This window comes from Canis aureus, chromosome 18 (assembly GCF_053574225.1).
Source record: "Canis aureus isolate CA01 chromosome 18, VMU_Caureus_v.1.0, whole genome shotgun sequence".
Taxonomy (NCBI): Eukaryota; Metazoa; Chordata; class Mammalia; order Carnivora; family Canidae; genus Canis; species Canis aureus.
The window spans coordinates 19,344,236-19,367,113 of record NC_135628.1 but is presented as its reverse complement, the minus strand read 5'-3'; the positions used below and the strand labels follow the sequence as shown (position 1 = coordinate 19,367,113).

Below are 22,878 nucleotides of genomic sequence, written 5' to 3'. Positions count from 1 at the left end.
GAGTGCTTGGCAACACCCCCACCAGGCATTCCTGATGGTGAAACACCAGACCTGAAGTGGACAGAGTGGTTCAACCGTTGCATTGGCAGTGAGCCTCTTGCCACGTGAGCAACGCTGTGATAACAAGATCAGCTCAAATGTTACTGTAAAAGGTGGACTGTTAGAGTCATAGGTTTCTAAATATTCTGTTATTTATCTATAGTTGGCTTTATTCCCCCCAAAAAAAGGGATTTGAGGAGACTCGCAGAAAATACAACAAATTTAAAAACACAAAAATCTATGGAAGAAAGGAAAGCAGTGTGAGAGAATTCTTAATGAGACTGAACGAGATGGTTTGTCACTGATGCCCTTTGTCGTGATGGCTGCCATCTGTTAAGTAACATTAGCGTCTGTGGTCTGTCTGTACAGAGTGCTACTTGCACGAGTCACAGACTTTGAAGGGAGAGTTGAAGCTTGCTTCGTCCCTTCATAGTGGATTTTTCAGGTATATGGTCAGCCTCACCTAACCGTCCCTGCTGTGCGTCATCAGCGTACTGTTTTGGACCATGTGTTAATGAGCACTGAAAGAGCAGGCCAAAGGGAGCAGGATTCTTTGGGAGTTAAAAAAAAAAAATCAGTTTTATAAAACTAAGCAGGCCATTGTGGAGGTGGATTGGGATGGGGGTTGGAGGGGAGGGCAGACTCATATTAAAATCCTGATATAAAGTTCTAAGTGACGAATAAGAGGCTTAAATACATAAAGAGCGAGGCTAAATTTGGACCAATTTCCTGTGAAATCTCTTGTGTAATATTTTCAATTTGTGCTTGTTTAATGTGGTTTATTTTCCTAAGGTTCACGGTATAGGTTTTAAATTCAGCCTTGACTACACACATGTGTCGAGAGGTTATAAAACGAGAGCCAGCTCAGACCAGTCTCCAACTGGATACCCTTTGGTGGAAAACATTACCTTGCTTTTCAATACCTACAATTTCTTCACAGGCACCGTGTTCGTCTTTTCCCCATCCAGCTCCCCAGCTAGTTTTCCGTCACCTGGTTTCACCAGCATGTGTCTGGTTCCATTAGTTAGTGTAACTAAGGATGCTATAGGGCCCCTTCTATCCAGATCAGAACTCCAGGGCTGTATAGGGCAGGCCTCCCGACCCTTCTGTGAAATCCCAAATTCTTGACACCAAGGGATAATCCTGCCTTTCTGATAAAAATAGAGAAACCACCTTCGGCTCTCCAGAGGGCTCTGATTTGCAGTACAGAATTCGGGTTTTGACTTCTAATGTCCTAGATTATACCTTCTCTAGGATGGGATCATTACCTCTGGAGCGGTAATATTTCTGGTGACTTGAATATAGTACATAGGACCCGTAGTGGGAAATCAGACCTTAATTAAAACTAGATGGGATCTCTGTTGTTCATGGTACTTACTATATCAAACCTTGTATGATAACTCCCTGCTGTGGGTCTATTTCTCTAGGCTTCAAGTCGTTAAGACAAAGATCGTGGTTCATTCATTCGTGTATCTCCTACAACACCTAGCACTTTACATAATACATAGGGCTATATGGGTGAAAGTGTGCTTACCCTTGTGGGTATAGAAGAATTGTGAAGAGGCATCATGTATATGCAGAGTTCCCTCATTTGAACAGTAAGAGATTGATAGGAGAGATAATGAGATACATGTTTTTATCTTTGGGTCGCCTGGGTGGCTCAGTGTCCGACTCTTGGTTTTGGCTCAGGTCCTGATCTCAGGGTGGTGGGATTCAGCCCCGCATGGGGCTCTGTGTTCCTCAGGGAACCTGCTTAAGATTCTCTCTCTCCTCCCTCTGCTCCCTGCCCCACCCCCACCCTGTTTGCACATGCACACTCTCACTCTAAGATAAATAAATAAATAAATAAATAAATAAATAAATAAATAAATAAAGTGTTTTTATCCTCTTTACTACCATTCAAGCAAAATATTTCCATTCATCCAGCCACTTTTTTTCATTCAGCAAACATTGATCAAGAACCTACTTTTTCTGAGGATGTGTAAACCATCCAAGTCTAGGTTGCAGAACCAAGAAGGACTATTTACCGTTCCAGCTCTCATTTCCAACTGCCTGTGTGGCCATGTGCAGTGATGTTGAAATCCTGCATCTTCTCCTTGCCTCTGCTGTGTAGTTGTTTCCTCTTGGCGTGAGAGTCTTTCTCGAGATTGTAGGTCTGGGCTTGAGGTTGTCAAGGAGCCATTCTCCAAGCTGGTTGGTTTCCCTGGAAGGGGCATGTGATTATTGGCTTGTGCTGACCCTCTGACCCCAGATATGTAGTCTGTCTCTTCTCACCTGCCTGCCCAGTTTCTAAAACTCAAGGGTGGTGTCAGGAAACCAGTAGCACAGAAATGTGAGCCTCACCCTGTGGTCACCTTACCGCCTGACATTCCGTTGCGAACGTTTTCAAATATGAGAAGCTTAAAAAATTACTATCTAGATTTTACTATTCTACTTCACTGTACATGCCTTATCATATATTTATACAGTTATCTGTCCCTCCATTCATATATCAATCCATCTTATATTTTGAAGTATTTCTCTTTTTTTAAGGTTTTATTTATTTATTCATGAAAGACACACAGAGACAGGCAGAGACATGGGCAGAGGGAGAAGCAGGCTTCCTGCAGGAAGCCCAATGTGGGACTCAATTCTAGGACCCTGGGATCTGCCGAGCTGAAGGCAGATGCTTAATGGCTGAGCCACCTAGGTGCCCCCCAAAGTGAATATTTTGTATGATCAATGAACTTCTGAGGAAATACTGAACCATGTGCTTCTCCCCCCGCCACCCCCCACTGTTTTAATGGAAAAGAGCACTGTGTAGCCTCCACTGAGAAGTCTACTTTTACCTCAGACAGAATAATCACTGAATTTTCCTCACACTATTCCTATCCTGTGTCCCCGGAGCCATGCCTTAGTAAGGGAAGAGCCATGACCAAAGGATATCATGTTTCCTCTACATGGTTCCCAGGGTTTCCTTTGAAACTTGAAGTCACAAGGTGGTTTATTTTTGGCTTAGGCTCCATACCATCCCTTCAAGCATACCATCCCTTCAGGAGTCTTCTTGGCTTCTCCCCTCCATTGCTTTCACGTGCTTAGATCAGCCACATGTTTGCCTGATTTTTCTTTCTCCTTTCCTCCCAAGCCTCACTGTTCATGGTGGCTTGTGTGGTACCCTGCTTGTAATAGTCAGAAAACATTTGTAGACTTGCTGAAGTCATGTGATTATTTCTTGGAAACCTACATAGGGGAAGTTCAGCTCTTCCTGGGAACTAAACGACAGTTACTTCTTGCTTCCTCTTGCTTTCAGAAATGATAAGGGGAAAAGTTAGAAGCTGTGGAAGCTCTTCCAGAAGGTGGACAGGGTCCAAGGAAGACTGGCCACAAAATACCATCAAAAGGGACCAAAAGAGGGACCATATGAGCCTAAAGCCCTCTTCTGCTGAATCAGAAAAGGACAGACATGAGGCATAATTGATTGTGGGGTGGAGGGAAGAGAGGAAGGTGGCAACTCTGACATGTCATTAATACTGTATTAGCAATTTCCCAGCCCTTTGTGCTCTGGGGACATGCGTGTTCTGTGTGTGCCAGACACTAGCTAGGTCAGCACTATCGAAGAAGCCCTGAGACAGTATGCTGCCATCTCCACTGAGCTGAGTTCAGATGGTCACAAGTGGGATGGAGTGTGGGATTGCGTGGGCAGCACTGGTTCTGAAACTAGAGTTGGAGCAATTCGGATCCCTCAGCCCCTTCAGCTTAGTCTTATCAGATCAGGCCATCACGGAGCAGATAGACAGGTAAGTCTCGGGGACCTCTGAACCCAATTAAAGTTATACCACAAAGAAATCAAACTCATGTGGTTTGCATTTCAGAAAGCTACATTTGGTGGGCTGTTCCTGTTTTAATTCGGTAACCTAATGCAGACCATGTGAACATTTGAAACGCTTTTAACAGTTAAACCAGCTCAAATAACACAAAACCAGAGCAGCAATAAAGAATGAATTAAAGCTGATTGCAACTGTGGCCAACATAATTTTTTTCTTGCAAAGAACTTGGAGGGGGGAATAGAATGCAGGACCAGTGGGGGTGAAGAGACCAGTACCCCCACTTTCAACTTTGAGTAAAGCACTGGGCACTTTGACTTCTTTTATTTCTTGAGTAAATGTTTGAAACAGATTAATTTAGAAGGTGTACTTAAATCTTGAAGGGATTTTGGATGAAGGAGCAAAGAGGGTTGACATCCTTTAGAACTGATAGCGTGGTCGTTAGTAGCTCTGTCTAAGACAGTTAGCTCAGTGGGCAAGGGCCTGGTGCTAAACCTACAGAGGTCAAGAGTTCATTCCTGCATGGGTCACTTAGCCTCATACTGAAGGAGATGGAGCAGCAAACCTGTTTGAGTACCATAGCCCATACTCCCCACATGTGTACAAAGGGTGACCCAGCAATGAGAAGCCCAGATAACAGTAGCATGTCCTGTGTACCAGGCACTGTTCAAGATGCACCCAGTGCCACATACCTAACCTAGTTGCTGAATCCCTCTGTGCCTCAGTTTTCTTATCCTTAAAATGGGCATACAGTTACAATCCCTACTTTATAGTTGAGGAGACTGAGGCACAGGGAAATTGAGTTACTTCCTCAAGATCACATAGGTAATAAAATGACAGGGGTAGTATTCACACCCGGGTAGTCTGATATGAACAAGATCAGCACAGCCATAGTCTACTGCTCTAGCAAGCTAAACATCCCAGAGACAAATCCAATTGCTGCTGATGAGAGCAAATGGCATGAGCCTCAACGTGAGCTCTTTGCTTCCCACCAAGAGAGGCTTGACCTCAGTGGTAACACATCCAGACTCACTACAGTGTGCAGTGTATGCTTCCCAATCATCGTTCCATTCGTGCTGGTCGAATTGCAATTTATACACTCATAGAAGATGCCTCCAGAAGAGTGATTGTGTGGTCCATCTGTGGATAGAGAAATTTCTGTGAATAAAATTTAAAAGCAATGGTGAAAGTGCGTGGGATTTACTTCCATGTAATTCCAGGCACTTGATGGGAGAGCCCTGGAGAATGACAGATGCAGCTTGGTCCCAACCCTGTGATATGTGCCACAGGTAACAACTAACCGCCTGCCATTTCCCAGAATGTGCTGACTTTGTCAGAGATCCAAAGAAATAAGGGAGTAAGGACCCATTAATTTTGGATCCATTAGCGACAGAAAGCCTGCCAAGTAGGAGGGAGTAAAGCTACAGGAAGAAATTTTATTCGCAGCCACCTGAGAGGTTATCACCAGCAGCAGGGGAGCTGAGTAATCAAGGGTGGGTGAAGGGGCTCCGCTGAGCCCCTGAATGCAGGTTTCTTCCCAAGCAGTGGGAAGCCAGTTTGTGGATCACTTCTGCACGCAATGCCAAGTTCATCTGTCTGACTCTGGCAAACACTCCTCTCCAGGGTATGAGAAGTCTGCCACCTTTCTCCTTATACAGTGAAAACTGGTATCAGTGTTGGCCCCTTGAAACCCCAAACAATACTGAAAATTGTAAAGTATAAATAAAAAGGTAAAGTTTATCAGTGGTTTCTTTTTCTTAACCTCATAGATAAGGTCAAATGGTTAATTGAAGTATCTTAGACTAGGTAATTATTTTTACAGCCCTGTTCTGTTATTAGAGGGGAGAAGTGGATTCAGACACTCAGTGAATGTGATGCCTGTTTGACTTAAGGTAAGGGAAAATCTGGTTACCGCCCTCTACAACTCTGGTTACAAGGATTACAGCCCACTTAACTCTCTTTAAGGCCTGGATAAACATAGACTGCCTAGTCTCCAAAACATTCCTCAGGTTATTGGTCTAGTTACAATGAACTTTCTAGAAAATTTTTCAATGGGTTCTCCTGATTTCCCCAGGCCAACCCTGCCCTCTTTCTGTAGCATGCCTGCATGGCTTTTAACATGTCACTTACCCAGATAGATTGGATGCATCGTGTACCTGGAGCTCAATAGACAATAAGTAAAGAATTTTTGAAGAGTGCCTGGTGAATAGAACAAGACAGAATAAGAACGCTGATTAACATTAAGGATATAAATTCATTTTCTGTCTCATAAAATTTTTTTCATATCAGACTCTGTCTCAGCATCTACTTTCAGACAACCCAACCTGTCACAGGATCCATCATACATATGAGGCCCAGCTAACCAAATCCTTACATACAAAGAGTTTTCAATTAAGTCTTCCTCCTTACTCTGTTTCCTCTGCTAGAACTTAAAATTTCTGTTCAGCAGCTTCTACAAGCCACTCCAGTTGTATAAGGACACAACATTCTCTGAACTTCAGATGGTTCAAGGAACACGAATTGCCAAAGATCTCCTTACGCTCTACTTCAGCCCTTGAGCATCCTTCAATTTTTTTTAACTCATCATTCAATAAATATTTCTTGAGCACCTCCACCCTCCAACCCCCATCCGATGTCTATGCTCTCTATGAAAAAATAAGTTTTATATGTTATACGTATATATTTTCATATATATTTCGCATCTATAAAGCCACACAAGGTTTTATAGATGCAAATAAATGATACAAATATATTGTATATATTGATTTATTTCATTTTATGTGCCAGGCACCGTGCTGGCCTCTGTGACAAATAATGGAGAGAAAAATAAATCGACATGATCACAGAATACATAGTCCCATGAGAGGGTGATGAGCGTTAATGGAATATTTATACAAATACCTTAAAATTGTAACCCTTTAAAGTACAAAGGTCTGTTGTTATGGAAGCATCTAGTAGAGGAGCTTGACTTTGCTAGGATGATCAGGGAAAATTTTTCTGAAAGTGTTTGGAAGTTGGGGTTATCACCATCCCATAGTATAAGCTCATTCAAACTTTAAGGATGGTGTTGGAGAATGTCTATCTTTCTAAATGGATGAATGGCCAATCAGTGGTCTAATTTGAAATAAAGATTTAAATAGTTCAACATTTCTTTCTGCTTCCACCTCAAGTCCCATGGTGTACCCACTTTCTTTGGTGGGTTCTGCTTATGTCTCACACTTTATATAGCAAGCACCCAGCTGTGCAAAAATGATAAATCACTTTTAACTTTAGCCAAAGTCTGAACAAAAAGAAGCCTCCTCTTTCTACTTGTCAACCCTTCCCACCAACATGGTCTTAATTTCAAAGCTGGTGATGAAGATTGAACATGGAAAAAGGTCTGGCTTATGGCTCTTTCTTTTGGCAGCAGCAACCTTGGGAATAATTTAGAGATCACATTTCAGACCTATTTTGCACACCATCAAAGCAAAGGGGATAGGAACTGATGCTTTTGAAATTGGAGGGGCCAGGCCAGTTTTCATGTTACTCTAGTTGAAGTTCTCTGGCGTCACAAGTTCAGCAGACGGATATCATACGCCTACTTCTGGTATGGTGTTCTGGGTTCCTTGGGAAATATGATCCTTGGCCTCACTTTCATCGTGCCTACCACAGCGTTTAGGCCAAGACCTCCTAAATCACAACGTCATGCAACCCCCTCAACCCAGTGGACCTAAGCATTGGGATTTCAACGACCCCTCCCAAAGGGGCCACCTTTCTAACTGGAGATTCTTCTCAGAGACGATATGGTATAATTTTTATGAGACTTTGAGGTGTGCAGCAGCTCCATGGAATATGATGAGTGAATATTCCCCTAAATCAAAGGATGAGTGAGTACTCCCCCAAATCGCTTTTATTAAATATTCGTGCAGCCAAGCCAATGGGAGCAAGATAAAGGTGATCACTTCAAAGTCAGAGATGCTCTGAATAAAGCAAACGGAAATTTTACTCTTTCCAAAGGGCAAAGAAGAGGAGCCAACCACCCTGAATATTTCAGCACTGAATTTCTTGAATTGCATATATTATAAGAAAAGTATGAACTGCCCTGCAACTTATTTCCATAACAGCACTCTGGGATCCAAAAGAAGTGAGTCACAGATGCTTAGAAGCATCTCAATTGCTCACTTTGAACAGTTCGTATTAAATTATTGAAAGGAGGTGCACTTGAATTGTTTCTTCCCATATCCCTATCCAGCTAAAACAAGTTCCTTTGCCACATATGTAGTCTTTTGAATGGGTTAAGAACATGAATTTGCAATGGTGTGGACCGGGGTCTAAGCCCTGGCCTGGCCAAATAACTACTATGTGACCTTGACATGCTCACCTTCTCCATGCCTCAGTTACATCATCCCTAACATGTGGATAATAGCAATCAATTCACATAGCTGTCATCAGAAATAAATGAGATAATGCCTATGTAAAGTATTTAACATTATGTCCATTATAAGGACTCAAGAGCCTTCACTATTATTATTATTGCTACTGTTAATAGCATGTGATGGTGATTTTCAGTAAAAAGGATCCCAGTTTTGCCTAATAACTAATAAGTCTCAGAGCCAAGATAGCACCCAATGATGCTGATCCCTGCACACTCACTGGTGAAGTTTGCACTGGGACCAAGGCCATGATTAAGTATGAAACCTGAAATGCATGATGTTCTAGCCTAAATTCAAGAATGTGGCTAATGGATAGTTGAACCTTCTTGAGTCAAAGTCGGAAATTACTGGATCCATTATCTCCTTGGCAGGATAAGCAGTGCAGCTCTTTTCCTTTCCCAATTACAAAAATGCATGTTGAAGCAACAATCCTGATACCAAGGGTTGGATGAGTATGAGTTGCATGAGGTCTTCCATTTGACCCTCTGTTATTGCTTTCTGATGAAGTGTAGACATTAGGCCACCAGGAATAGGCATTCTCTCAGGAGCAATACAAGAGAAGAGCACACCTCTTTGCAAATGGAAAGCTGATCTCTTGGTCCTGCTTACTCTATCACAATAGTTTTTCAGATGTCCACTGGGGACTCTGAATGATATGTCATTTCCAGTTCATTCTCTACCAATAAAATGTGATAACAATACCCTTAGGAGTTTTTAGAGAGACTTGATGCCAGATCAGGAAAGATAAAGAGTGGACCTGGAGGATCTGGCCTATATGCAAGTCATATTCATGCAAATAATTTTTGGAAAAATCTAACTTGGATTTTGGATGTTTCTTTTAATTTGATGTCTGACCAGATTGGTGGGGAGTGAATAGCCTATTCTTAGTCCCATTTGAGGACTATATCAACTACCTCAACTCTGGAGACACCTCAGCCCCCTGACTTTGATGAACCACAGCTTAGCTGAGTCTTTCTGGCTCTGCTTAGGGAGGATTCCCAGCCTGAGTGGGAGTAAGGATGGACTACAAGGCATGGGAGAGCAAAACAGCAAGGAGAAAAAATATGCCTCATCAGACTCTCTTCCACTGGAGGGAAAGTAGACAATATTTGTTCATTAATTTGAATTCTAAGAAGGTGGGAAAATGAACTTAGAATTATATTTCTTTGTCAAACTGATGTTGACTTCCCTCTGAAGGAAAAGGCAGGACAGAGAGCTTGAACTAAGATTTATTTATTTATGAACTTGCACTTTATGAGTCATGTCATTTAAGAGAAGATGCATAAAAAGAATAGGTAATCATTCTGAGGTTTAGCAGAACCTTTTGTGTGTGGCAAAATGTTTTTAAAGCTACCCTTGGGAAAAAAAAATAAAGCTACCCTTGAGTCATCATGGGATACTTGGCCCATGAATTATTTCTGTGGTCATTAGACTTAATTGAAAAATTATCACAACTTCTCATGATGCATTTGGTCACTCCTTGTCTCAAGTTAATTAGCACTGGTGAATCCATTAAACTGGTGTAATATCACTCACTCCTAACACAGAACTAGCATCTGTGCATCTTGTGGACCAAACTCTCTCACCAACCCACTGTCCATCATGACCTTATCTGAATACTGCTCCCTCTGTAGAGTTAGCCATTCCATGCAGTGACCTGAGAGTGTTAAGAGGAGCAACCTAGGTATAATTGGTGAGTTTTTCCTGCAGAGTTTAAGGGGATATTGGAGCACCTGGATGGTTCAGTCAATTGAGTGTCTGACTTTTGATTTTGGCTCAGGTCATGATCTTGGCTTTGGCCAAACCACATTTTGAGCTCTGTGCTGAGCGTGGAGCCTACTTGAGATTCTCTCTCTCTTTCTTTGCCTCTCCCTGCTCCGCCCCCCCGCCCCCTGCAAAATAATAATAAATAAAAAATAAAGGGGGTCTTGGTGTGAAGTAGGGCAGGATTATTTTTATGCTCTATGGTATATTTTAATGGAAAGACATGTCTTCATTTTTTTAAAGTGAGGGATATTTCACATTATTATTATTAGTAGTAGTATCTTAAGTGACTTAGAAAAGTCAAATAAGACTCATAGTTTTGCTGACCCAGTATGATCTGATACACAATGTCAATATTCCTCTTCTTTTGTGGACTGACAGATTTCAATGAAAATTTTCTGTATGGAAAAGATGCTTGCTTTCATACAGTAAATTACATGAGATTAGAAACATTCCCTTTTCTTCAAACTGTGTTGGCAATTTGATCTGTAGGAGGTGATTGAAGCTCCTGCTTTGAACTAAATTACTACAGCTTAAGTCTGTCTCTTAAAGTTTCCATTTTAAGTTTATTTGAAGTATATACAGGAAAGATGAGAGAGAAGGAGAGTGATTGAAACAAATATCCTGTATCATCTCACATTTTATTTGGAATGTCCTTCCTCAAATACTGCTAATTATCAAAGATGTGAAAATAAGCTCATAAATACATATTCTTGGGTTTTATGCTTACCTATTAATTAAAAACTCAACTGGTGAGGATGTCTAGAAGTATTAAAGTAATTTGATAAGATGATATTTGCAAGCATCTTGGTCTGATGTTAAGATGAGACTGTAATTTGGGGAGAGGGGGGATGTATTTGGAAGGTCTTTTATGGATTCTTCATCTATCCAAAGTAGATACCCCATTGCACAGCATGGCCTCTATAAAGATGAGTCCCTAAGTATATACTGAAATATGATGTCCATAGCTCTGCACTATTGCAAATTAGTAAGGTTCTAAAATCTGTTTTTGTCTTAGGCATGAAGAACTTTGATTCTTAAAGTTCCAGGACAGGCCCAGTTTTTCTGTATTGTTTTAGTGAGAACTTCTTTCTTTGATCAGCATACTGTCCTTGTAAGGCAACAGACACATCATGAATACTGAGTCAATGCTCAGATGTAGGAATAGTTCCACAATGATCTTTAAGATACCTATCATTTGGGGACACCTGAGTGGCTCAGTTGGTTAAGCATCTGCCTTGCCTTCAGATGGGGATCCCGGAGTTCTAGGATCAAGCCCTGTATTGGGCTCCCTATTCACTGAGGAACCTGCTTCTCCCCCCTGCCCCTCACCCTGCTCATGCTCCCTCTCACTATCTCATTCTCTCTCTCAAATAAATAAAATCTTAAAAAATAAAACATATCATCTGCCCTTTTGTGATATGACCTGCCTCTATAGAAATGCCATCTACAATTTAATTTCTGCTTCTTGTGAAGTTCACAGAGAAACAATAATTGAGTTATTAAAAGGGACCATGCCATGTTATGAGGGTGGGGACTGAGGTGTTTGTGACAAGGAGCTTGTCTATAGGAGCGGGGAGTTTGGTGAAGGGTACAGGTCACCCTTGTATTATAGTGATGCCTGCCTCCTCCTTCCTTTCTGCCTCCCGCCAGCTCTATATCTCACCCTTTATATCCTCTGTGTCCCTAGACCTGCCTTGGATCCTCTCCTCCTTGCCACTCACTTCTCCTTCAGTTGCCTAATGTGCCTTGGTAGTTTGGAAAGAAAATGCTATTTGAATCCAGGTGTTGCTGAATAGGAAGTAGAGAAGCAGTGCAAAACTACCTTGACATATCCTTGGTGTGCCCAGCCAAGCACCCATTGGAAGACTTAACACTGATCAGAGCAGCTGTGTGAAGATGAGACAGGGGGCCTCATCAGCGGTTTAATAGAGGCAAAGTTTTTTTAGCATATTTTCCTGAGAATCCCTTTGTAATAAAACTCACTTTTGCAGGCAAATGCCCATGTTTGTTTGATGTAATTATATGAGAACCAAGCATGATAGGGAGGGGATGGAGAGAAGTTACTAGCTAATACATGTTTGTGTGAGAGAAAAATTTTTGCAGGCTAGACAATCTTTCAAGGCTTTTGTTTGTTTCAAGATTTGGTGTGAGGCAAAGGCAAACTTTTCATATTTATATCTTATTACACATGAAAGGTAAAATGTGAAAAAATAGTACCATTAGCACTGTTCACATTGTATGAAAGAAAGCCAAAAGTGTGAGGGACAGGCATGGGAGCTATCAAAAAATATTTTCAACACATATCTTAGGGTCTTTAAATATGTGTCTCCTCTAGAGTAGTTATGGGACTCAGTAACACACAAATAAATAGTTCAACCCAAATTAACATGTTTCAGCTAAGAGTTTTAACAGCTTCTTTGCCTTCACACACACCCCACCCCCTGCTGGCTAGAGTTTCTGTAAAGGGTGATTTCCACCAACACAAGCTTCACATTCTTTCCTCTTCCTCTGTCTACTTTTTTCTTGGATGTATCCAATCCAAAATGAGGGAACTAAGGAACCAAAGGAAGAGAACAGATAAAATATCCAAGACTGGATTATCTCCCTTCAAATAATCACCATGTTGGTCTTCATCTTGGAGGATCCTTAAAACCTTCTTTCATCTCTCTGTATTTGGGAGGAGAGGAGGTGATGCTTGGATCTATGTAGTAAACTTTAATAGATGCTTTCTTTTTTAGTGTATGGGGGGTATGCTATAGGACTTGTTCTAGAGATGTAGAAGATAACAATAAGAAAAGAAAAACCATGAGAATAGGAGCAATATGAAACAAAAATGGGAGGAATGGTTGAAAGCAAGAAAGAGCATTTGACAAACTGGACCAACAGGGATGCACTCTTCAAAAGTGGCAAAGTAGTGGAGCACCATGTTGGAGGTAAATGTGGTAGAACCAATCCCCTTGGGTTTGAATCCATCATTTGGTAAATATAAGACTGGGAGAAAGGTGCGTAAATCCCTCCCACACACCCATGTTTCTTTATCTGTGAAATGGAAATTATGATAGAAGCAGTTTGAAAGGATATTTGTAAAGAATAGAGGAGTTAGTCCACAGGCATTGGACATGCAGCACTTGCTCATATGCATGATATCTTAAGGGCTTAAAATGACAGAAAAAAGGAAGACAACTCTACACTCAGAACTGCTAGTTCCAGTGGAAATATTTCAGTGCATAAAATGGCTGACAAGTTAAGCAAGGCAGATCAAAAGTGCAGATCTCAGTGCTCCTGGAGATTGTTAGTTCAGTTCATCTATCTGGAAAAAACAAACAACTATTTCTTCAAATTCTGGACTCTATGAAGATCATGGAAGCATAACTATAGTTAAATGACCAAATAAAAGTCCAGGATAAAAAGTTGTTTGGGGAGAAAGTCTTTGATAGAGGTGTTTTTAGTCTTTCTTGTTTTGTTTTAAATCCAATAGAAGTATTGTGTATATGGATGCATGTAATAGAATTACAACAATATATTGAGAACTTCATATGGTCACCAAAAGGTAAAAGCCATACATGAATGCATAATATTCTTGTATAATCAGAGATAGATTTGTGCATAGATTATGGTATGACATATTTTCCTTCATTAAAGATGAGTTGTTTCTAGTATAAAGAAACTAATTTGGTTTGTGTCAGAACTCACAAATTTAGGCTGTTGTAAAATAAAGATATGTTTCCAAATGTCCTTCAGCAGGTGAAGAGTTAACCAAACTGTGGTACATCCATACCATGGGATATTAGTCAATAATAAAAAGCAATTAGCTATTAACACACACGATAACTTGGATAGACTTCATTCAGAAGTATAGTTAATGAAAAAAGCTAACCTCAAAATATTCCATACTGTGTGATTCCATTAATATCACATTGTTGAAATGACACACTTATAAAGATGGAGGGCCAATTAGTGGTCGCTAGGAGTTAGGGTTGGTGAAAGGGCTGGAGGTGGCTATAACAGGGTATCATGAATAATCCTTATAGTAATAGAACACCTCTGTATCTTGATCATAGTGGCAGCTACACATGTTAGATTTCATGGAGCTAAACACCCACACACATATACATACATTCACACACACAATAAGTGCATGTAAAACTGATGAAATAAATTCTGTGGATTGTACTACTGTCAATTTCCTGGTTTTGATATTGTACTATAATTATGCAAGATGTTACTGTTGGAAGAAATTGGGTAAAGATAGGAATGAGCCTCTCTGTACATTTCGCTTTCTGTGAATCTGTAATTATTTCAAAATAAAAAGTTCAAAAATCAAAGGTATATTTATTTCTAATTTGATTATCACTTTGTTGATTTCCACAATACTACCATGACAAGATAAGGTAATTCTGTTGCAGGCACCTAAGATAATCACTTAAAAGACCGACTGACTGACAGCTCTTTGAATATGAACATCTTAGTGGTCTGTAACTGCGTACTACTCCAAAATTCATAAATTCACTATTTTCCCTTGCTACTAGATGAAGAGTCAGTGACAGAAACCTTTATGTGTAATTAGGCAGAGTCTAAAAAACATGCAGAATAATTTTTCCACGGCCTTTGAGAACTTGGCCAATATGACCCAGTATGTTTTCTTTTGATCACAGCCTATCTGTTGGAGGCCTTTTGATCACATTTAAAGAGGCATTGGGCAGTCCCTCATCTGAGTCCTTGTTCCATGTAGTACCAGCTCCCTTATCACTATTCCTGTAAGCTTCCTATCTCAACCAGATGACAGAACAGGGAGGAGATGCATTTGGTGTGCAGTAGACTGCTAAGAACTTGGGCTCTCCAACCAGGTGGAAGTTGTCTCAAAGAAGGTCTTTGTTGGCAGTGGCCGCTAATGAGCAATGACTGCAGTCTGAATGTGTGTGACATCCTGGTGTGGGAGTTTGTATTTAGCTTGTAGATCTTCCAAGGAGTGTGATGTTTTTGAGGAATAATAGTTGATTTGTCTAGGGCCCTTTCTGCCCATATTTTGGATTTGGATTTTGGATTTCTTTTTTTCCATTCTGGTTCAAAACCTGGTAAGCTTACTGAACATGTGATTTATGCCCCTATCTTTTAGTTAGTTGGTTAGTCTGTTAGTTAGCTGGTAAGTTACAGCCAGATGTGCTTTTAGTTTAGAAAAGAGAGGCTGGAAGATTTTGCTGTGGATTTAGGGGTCTTTAGGTAATTTGTAAATGTGTTCACAGAGGTCTAACCATTGTTGATATAAGGAGGAATGTGTCCTCAGGAGATCTGCTGCCGAGAGCTGGATTGTTTCACAAGTTTAAGGGCAGTGCTTACGTCAGAATGCATGTAGCGTACATTTATAGAGAGGTGTGCATAAAAGGGTGCTAATCCTCTGCATTTGTGTGACATTTAAAAAGTTTTGAAGCCATTTCATGTGAATCTTTTTGTTATCTAAACCCAGGTAGGGCAGGTATGACACTCGCTGCCTACTTTTTTTTTTTTTTTTTTTTTTTGACCAATGCAGAACAAAAGGCTTGGAAGGGTCATGACTAATTCAAGGGCCCCAACTCAGAAAGTGAGGAATCAAGGACTAGTTATAATTTTTTTATTTTTGTGCTCTTTTCACCAGAACCTCCTGCCTTTGCACACATCTCGATACCAAAGAAATATGATAAATTCTGTTTCTTCTTTTTATTGGCTTTAAATATTTGAAAGAATCTGTGTTTATGGTGAGATCTGGGTTTATTTTCTTCCATCAGATGCTTACGTGGCTGAGAGACTGGACTTGAGAAATATCAATGAAGAGATCATTTTTATGGCCATTGATCTTTTGAATATATGGTTCCCTATAGAACTAGGTACTAGAGGGCAAGACTGCCTACTAAGTAGTGCTTGATACCAAGTTACCATTCAGAAAAATTAAAACTTTCTTTTAAATATTCATTCTGTGTTAGTGGTTTGATTAACCTACTCCTTGGCTCTTTCATTGGTCAGATAATCTGTCCAATTAAGGAACTATTGCTCTGTCTAGGTCATGAATTTGACAGATAATTTTACACTAAATGATAAATAACAAATATCAAATGAGTAAATAAATAATACAGTAAAATAGGAAGATAATAAAAGTCATGAGTATAGCCCTCTCTGCAGTTCTTCTCAAGATATATCATGTTGGTTGTTTTTTTAAGTTTTGTGCCTTAGTTTTTTTCATCTATTACAACACCATTGATTAAAATAATCCTATCACTGGGATTTAAGTTATTTTGTTTGAAGTGGAGGGGTTCTTAATGACAAACATGTAATTGTAATATTACAAACATATGTAATTGTAATATCAATATGTAAATTGATTTATTACTTGCATTATGCCCCAGGACCCTGGAAGAATTAATATATTCTCTTCCAATCATTATGTGGGAGCAGCTTGAGGGAACACAGAACCCAAGAGCTGATGTTTATATACAGTTAGGACACAGAAAAATGTATGCCTTTTCTCAAAAGAAAAAAAAAAGTTGAGTCACACAGGAAGGTCTTGAAGGATATCAGGAGGAAGACTAGCCTAATAATTTTGATAATTTGGATTCTTCTAATGCTGGGATGGTTTATATAGAAGAGTATCAGGTCCAGAGAGAACTGGATATTATACACAACCCAAAATACCCTTGCATGGTCCTAATAAGGAAAAGGAATTATTCATGTTTGGTGTTAAGTGTTGGCAAATGAAAATTTCTAATTTGTAAACCCAGAAAAATTCTACTTTAGGAGAGAATATTGATTGATTCAGAAATAAGTAATCCATAATTGCTTTGTACTTTTGTATTTTGGCTAAATTCTTCTAGATACTGTAAGAAAACCCACCTCTACCTCTGGTTGCATCATCAAGCATTTATCTTGCATCTACTTGGTCAAAGATAAAATACTTCAAGGCATGTGTGGGAAAGAGCATCCAAAGGGTCTTCTTCTTTTTCTATTTTTGGCCATTATGCTTGGAATTCCCTTATTCTAAAAATATCTTTTTGGGGAATCCCAAACAATGTACTAAAATTAATACCCCAAAAGGAAATGAACTGGAATTGACCTTTGCTGCTTCCTGCTCCTTGTTTCCTGCTATTTTAGCGACTTTCTCAAAAGTGGCAACCGTCCATCTCTGGTCTTGTTATCGGAGTCAAAGCTGATTTCCTGACCATGAGACACAGGAGTGAGGGGCATAGGGCTTTGAGCAAAATGATGGGTTTGGCAAATGGAGATTAGAAATGCCAGACACAGAAGAATGCATTCAGTATGATTCTACTTCTATGAAATTCTAGAACAGGCAAGATACTCTGTAGAGAAAGAGAGCATGTCAGTTTCCTAGAGTAAACTGGTAGGAAAAGTGCAGGAGAGAACTTTTGTAGGGATAGAAATGTCATATCTTGATTGTGTTGGTGGTAACAAGTATAGATGCCTGCTGAAACTCAACAACTGTACACTTGAAATAAATGTTAAATAAATTTACATTTAATTAAAGTAAATCACTTTAATAAAAATTAAATTTGAAATAAATTTTTACAATGAAATGGATTTGATTATATATAATTTATATCTCAGTAAAGTTAGTTTTTTAAAAATTGTGATTAGAATGCAATTTGAAAAGCATTGCTACCAACTCCCTGCTTGTTCTTTAATTTTGTCTTTAGTTCAAAGGACTTGACAATATTTTGGGACAATATTTTGATAGCAATAACTACTTTTCATGTTTTATAAGGTTAAGATGTCCATGCAATACCACTGAAATATAATTTATCTCACAAAACAGGATTAAGTAGAAACTTAATTAGAGGTGTTTACATTTTATTCCTCAAGATATCCCTTGCCTGAGGGTAAAACAATTTTTTGACTTAAAAATATTATTTATATATTAATTTCATTGTTGTCTTGCTAAGGGTGAATAATTACCTCACAAACTATCCCCATGTCCTCTCATTCAAATTGTATACCTTTGTATGACCTTCCTGGAGGACACATTTAGTGTACCTGCTTGGGTTTTGTCTGAGAATAGCTACTCATCCTTGGAAAAGGGTTCTCAACAAGCAGTCTTGGCTCATATTCATTTGCCCCCGGCTTCTCCACTACAAAATGTTCCTAATCAGAACTGTTCTTTTTAAGCCTTTGCGAACTTTGTTAGATGGAGCGTGGCTTTTTACAGTCCATATGCTCATTTTTCTCTTCTGTCTTGAGAATATCATCCTATGTTACTCATATATGGTAGTAAGAAACAGTGATTTATTTTGTGACAAATTTAATGATCCTTTTGAAAAACTAGATTATGATTTCTCTAGCTAGACTTTAGAAGCAAATATAAAAGCAAATGTATAACTTTTCATAGCCTTGCAGATCCATTTTCTGATTATCTTGATGGACCCGTTTTAGGGATAGTCTAGCTAAATGACAACCCTTTGACTAGTATTTTAAATATCTGAGCTTCAAAAAGGTATATGCACCCTCATGTTCATTGTGACATTATTTACAATAGCCAAGGCATGGAAATGACATAAGTGTCCATCGATGGATGAATGGATAAAGATACACACACAGAGAGACATGCATAGTGGAATATTATTCAGCCATAACAAAGAAGGAAATCTTGTCATTTGTGACAAATGAATGAATCTCAAGGGCGAGTAAAATAAGTGAAATAAGCCAGACAGAGAAGGATAAATACCTTGTGTTCTCACATCAATGTAAAATCTGGAAAGAAAAACCAAACTCAGAGATACAGAGAACATACGTTCTCTTTATGGTGATTGCCGGAGGCAGGAGTAGCGGTTGGGGAGTAAGAGGACCAAAATAGATGAAAAGTGGTTAAAAGATACCCCCCAAAATTGTAGTTTGAGGATAAAACTAACCTAGACATGTAAAGTGTGGGGGCATAGGACTGAATGTAAGGGGAAATAGGAAAGAGGAAAGACCTTGTACAGGGTGTCCTTTGAGTGGGAGCAAAACAGTGTGTACCTACATGAACTGGAGGCATATGAGGCCTTCTAGGAACTTCCAGGGGAAGGAAAAATACCAGGAAGAGCCAATCCCTAGAAAGAGACTGGATTTACTTTTTGAGAAAATTAAACCCATTTCAATGGAAATCTTAAACTAGGTAAGATCTCCAAGTTTGAATGAAGTACACAACCCTGAGTTACTTGCAGGATGAAAGTCTGGAAGTCTGGTGCATCGAAAAGGAAGTGGCCTAATGCCTTTTTATTTGCAAAACCAGGAAATGGTAAAGACCACTGACTTACCCAAAAGAAGACCAGTGCCCATAGGTTTTTTTTTATGATGTGCATACTTGAAAAGGTATTCTCCTAACAAAAAAAAAAAAAAAAAAAAAAAAAAAAATCCAGACTTGGGATTTGGCTTGCTTTTAGAGCTCACAGCAGTACAGTTAAACTGAATTTCTCTTCCTCCCTCTGGCTTCCTTTGTTTTTCTCCAGACTTTGCCCTTTGAAACAAACACTGAACAGCACAGGACATGGTATTTCCTGGGTAATGTCATTGGCTGTGAGCTTTGTTTATTAATCATGACATTAGGGCATTGAGAGATCTTATATGGCTTCCTCTTGTACCATACAGACTTCATACACATGTACACACACACACACACACACACACACACACAAAGTCCTTTTGCCCTGCATTTTGCTTTGTGTCTTTCCTCACTCTTTAAGACAAAGTGGGACAAGGACTGTTTTTTCCCCTTATGTATGTGTATGTGAGTCATAATTTTCTGTTTTTTTTCTCTTTTCTTTTGGTTGTGATTTTTTGATAGTGGTGAGGGGTAGAGGAGTATAGATAGAGAAGACTTCAGTGGTAAAGGCCAGAAAGATCCTTTTGACAATAACATAAATGTGATTTTTTATCTTATTTTTTAAAACAGAGGTTGGAGGGGGATATTAAGGGGGAAGTAGGGTATAATTGAAATCGCTAACTAGCCTATGGTCAGAGCCAGGCTAGAATTTAAGGATGCTGCTCTAAAACTTCATATTATAGCAATCCTAGCCTCACTGCTTTCCTGGCCTCTGCCTTTACTTCCTCCCCACAGCACAGCATATTGAACATGCTACAATCCTGGGTGTAAAGACTTATATCAGTGACCCCGAAACTATTTTAGAAAATCATATTTCATTGTCCAGTCCTTCAGAAGCCATTACTACTTTTCTTAAAACTAAGGCTCTGAAATTTCTCAGGGAATGGGGCAACTTGATGGTTTGACATGTGTTGATATATGAGTAATCCATAGGTCACTAAAGGTTAATGATAGGGACTGTTGGTTAGATGTAAGCTTAAGTATTGCCTGGTTCATATATGAGAAGAACAGGATCTCCACATTTCCTCTTAAATTAGCTTAATTTAAAAGGGGAGATTTTGTAATTTTTGGCATAAGTATTAATCGATAACAATAGTCATCACTGTTCATTCCTAATCTGTGACCTACTTGCACATCATGCTATACTTGTGGTTATAATAAGAAAGTCAGATAACTCCTCTTGGAGCTTACTATCTAAAGCAGGATGCCAGGGGATCCCTGGGTGGCTCAGCGGTTTGGCACCTGCCTTTGGCCCAGGCCCTGGAGTCCCGGGATCGAGTCCTGTGTTGGGCTCCCGGCATGGAGCCTGCTTTTCCCTCTGCCTGTGTCTCTGCCTCTCTCTCTCTCTATGTCTATCATAAATCAATCAATCAATCAATCAATCAATCTTAAAAAAATAAAGCAGGATTTCAGAGGTATGACTTTACATAGCTTTGCACATCCATTTTTCAAAAAATGTTGACTTGAGGTGATTATGCAACCACTGTCAGTGGTAAGCAGCAGTAACGTGAATAAACACGGTCATTCCTAGGTGGTAAATTGTATGTTTAATTTTTGAAGGATGTGTGCTCTTCTGACCCATGCATTTTCAACAGAGCTTCATTTTTTTTTCTTTTTAGGTTCTAAGTCTATGGTACAGCATGTCTTATGCTTTGAAGCTGTTTGTGCTGGTCTGCTAATAGCCTCTGTCTTGTTTAATTTCTAAGCCCTGACCTCACCTGAGTTAGGCTCCTCAGCTCCAGGAGCTCATTTTCAGCAAAATTTGCTTTAGACAGTGGTTGCTTCTAAAGTGCTTTCTCTACCCTTTTCAGGGCACATGGGATCAGCTTATGCACACACGGAGTTCAGGTACTATTGTTATATTTAGCGCGTGCCCATTTAGAGCAATATTTGTTAAATAAATGCAGTGTCTGGGAGAGGTTAGAAATATTTCACTATTCCTTAGCCTAGTGAAAAAGGTAGTTCTTAGAACCATCACCTTGTATTTTGATTTTGTATGCTTTTGTCTTTAGGTTAGGGAGAGTCGTGCAGTGGATTTTTTCCTTTCCTCCTGCCATGACTTTGTTCAATGAGTTGTTTTTTTCCTTTTGTTTCCTGTCTGCCAGGTGCTGGGGCCACAGCTTACTGAGTTTGGTGCACTAGGGCGGTAGTTTGGTCTCCTGCTGGCAACAACGATGGCTGAGTTGCAAAGTCAGCATGTGTGCTGGCTGAAGCCCACAGCCATCATGCACACCAGCCTGTGGTCAACTGGGCTCTGGTACAAGTGCCAGGAAGGCAGATGAATGGGAGGTGGGCACATGAGGTCAGAGGAGAAAGAGGGGAAAGGTCAGCTAACAGACTACAGATTGTCTGAGGTTGCCATTGTGAGTGGGACCTTGGGGGGCCTGGAATCTGTGCCCCTAGTGTTAGGCAGTGTTGATTTGAATGGCTAAATGTTAACTTTGTTCTTGACCAAAAGTTGGAAGTCTTCCAAGGGTGCCTTAGTAGACCTTTGTCCTTTTCTTGTCATGAGCCTCCTTCCCTGGCCTTGAGAGCGTGTAAGTCATGCTCTTGGGTCTTCAGTTGTCTTTTCAGGTCCCACACTCAGTCTCTCACGGCACATGTTTAAAGGCTGTAGCAGTGTCTGCTGGTGGCTCGTCTTGGGTTCCTTTCTGTGTCCCACTCTGCCAGCCGGGTAAATGAGGGGAGTTGGCAGCAAGAGGAAGGGGCCAGAGGGAAGGTGGTGAAAGGCGTGCTCAGAAGTATCTGGCTTTGGGTTTTTACAGAAGTTGATAGCATTGGGCTTAGTGACCACAATTCAATTATAAGCACCGCACAGCCATCCTGAGTGACTATATCCTTGCCAAAAACTGCTGTGTAAAGGCGGCTGCATTTTTGTTAGCCTTGCCTGATGGATTTTTAAGTATATTAACCACATACATTCACACAAAGGGGAAAATTTACTACCTCAACAGAGGGACCTAAATCCCCCAGGCTAAATAAACCCAATGAAAACACAAGAACTGCATTTACGGGCCTCCCGAAGATAAGAATTCAACCTTTAAAAAGGTTCCTTCAAATGAAAAATGGATGGCTGAGCTGCTAATGGCCCAGTAACCTAGGGATTTCACTCTTCCCTAATGTGCAAGGACCTCAGATGGGTTCCAGCTTCTGGGATGGGGAATTTTCATCCCAGGCTTCTGGGCCTAGAGGGTACAGCCAGGGCCTTAGAGATTTCATGATGACCCTGGAGGACAGACCGTCTTGGCAATTTTTGTGTTGCCTCTGTTTCTCGTGTGTGTGTGTGTGTGTGTGTGTGTATGTGAAGAGAGAGAGAGAATCAAATATGTATATATGTGGGGAGAGAAGAAAGGGCCAAAGTCAGGAGAGGGTATGTGTGCTCCAGCTTTTCCCAGTTAGCATTTGGTGGAGGGGAGAAGCCGAGGTTTTTCCTCTTAAACTTATGGGAAAAGCTAGGGGGCTAAGTATTTACCTATTGGTATTATCCTGTGTCTGTTTTTCTACAGACATAGGTTAT

The 22,878-nt window shown here is 40.1% G+C and overlaps 1 protein-coding gene and 1 long non-coding RNA gene across 7 annotated transcripts in view; one reads left to right on the top strand and one right to left on the bottom strand.

The window, feature by feature from the left end:
• CREB5 (cAMP responsive element binding protein 5) overlaps positions 1 to 22,878 on the top strand; it is a 494,841-nt gene that overhangs the window by 262,624 nt on the left and 209,339 nt on the right. The window lies entirely within an intron of this gene.
• LOC144288677 (uncharacterized) lies at positions 1,968 to 19,467 on the bottom strand. The gene is made up of 4 exons (XR_013356645.1): positions 19,297 to 19,467; positions 5,973 to 6,041; positions 4,876 to 4,982; positions 1,968 to 2,242 (listed from the first exon to the last, which is right to left on the bottom strand). It is a non-coding gene; the product is annotated as an uncharacterized LOC144288677 (long non-coding RNA).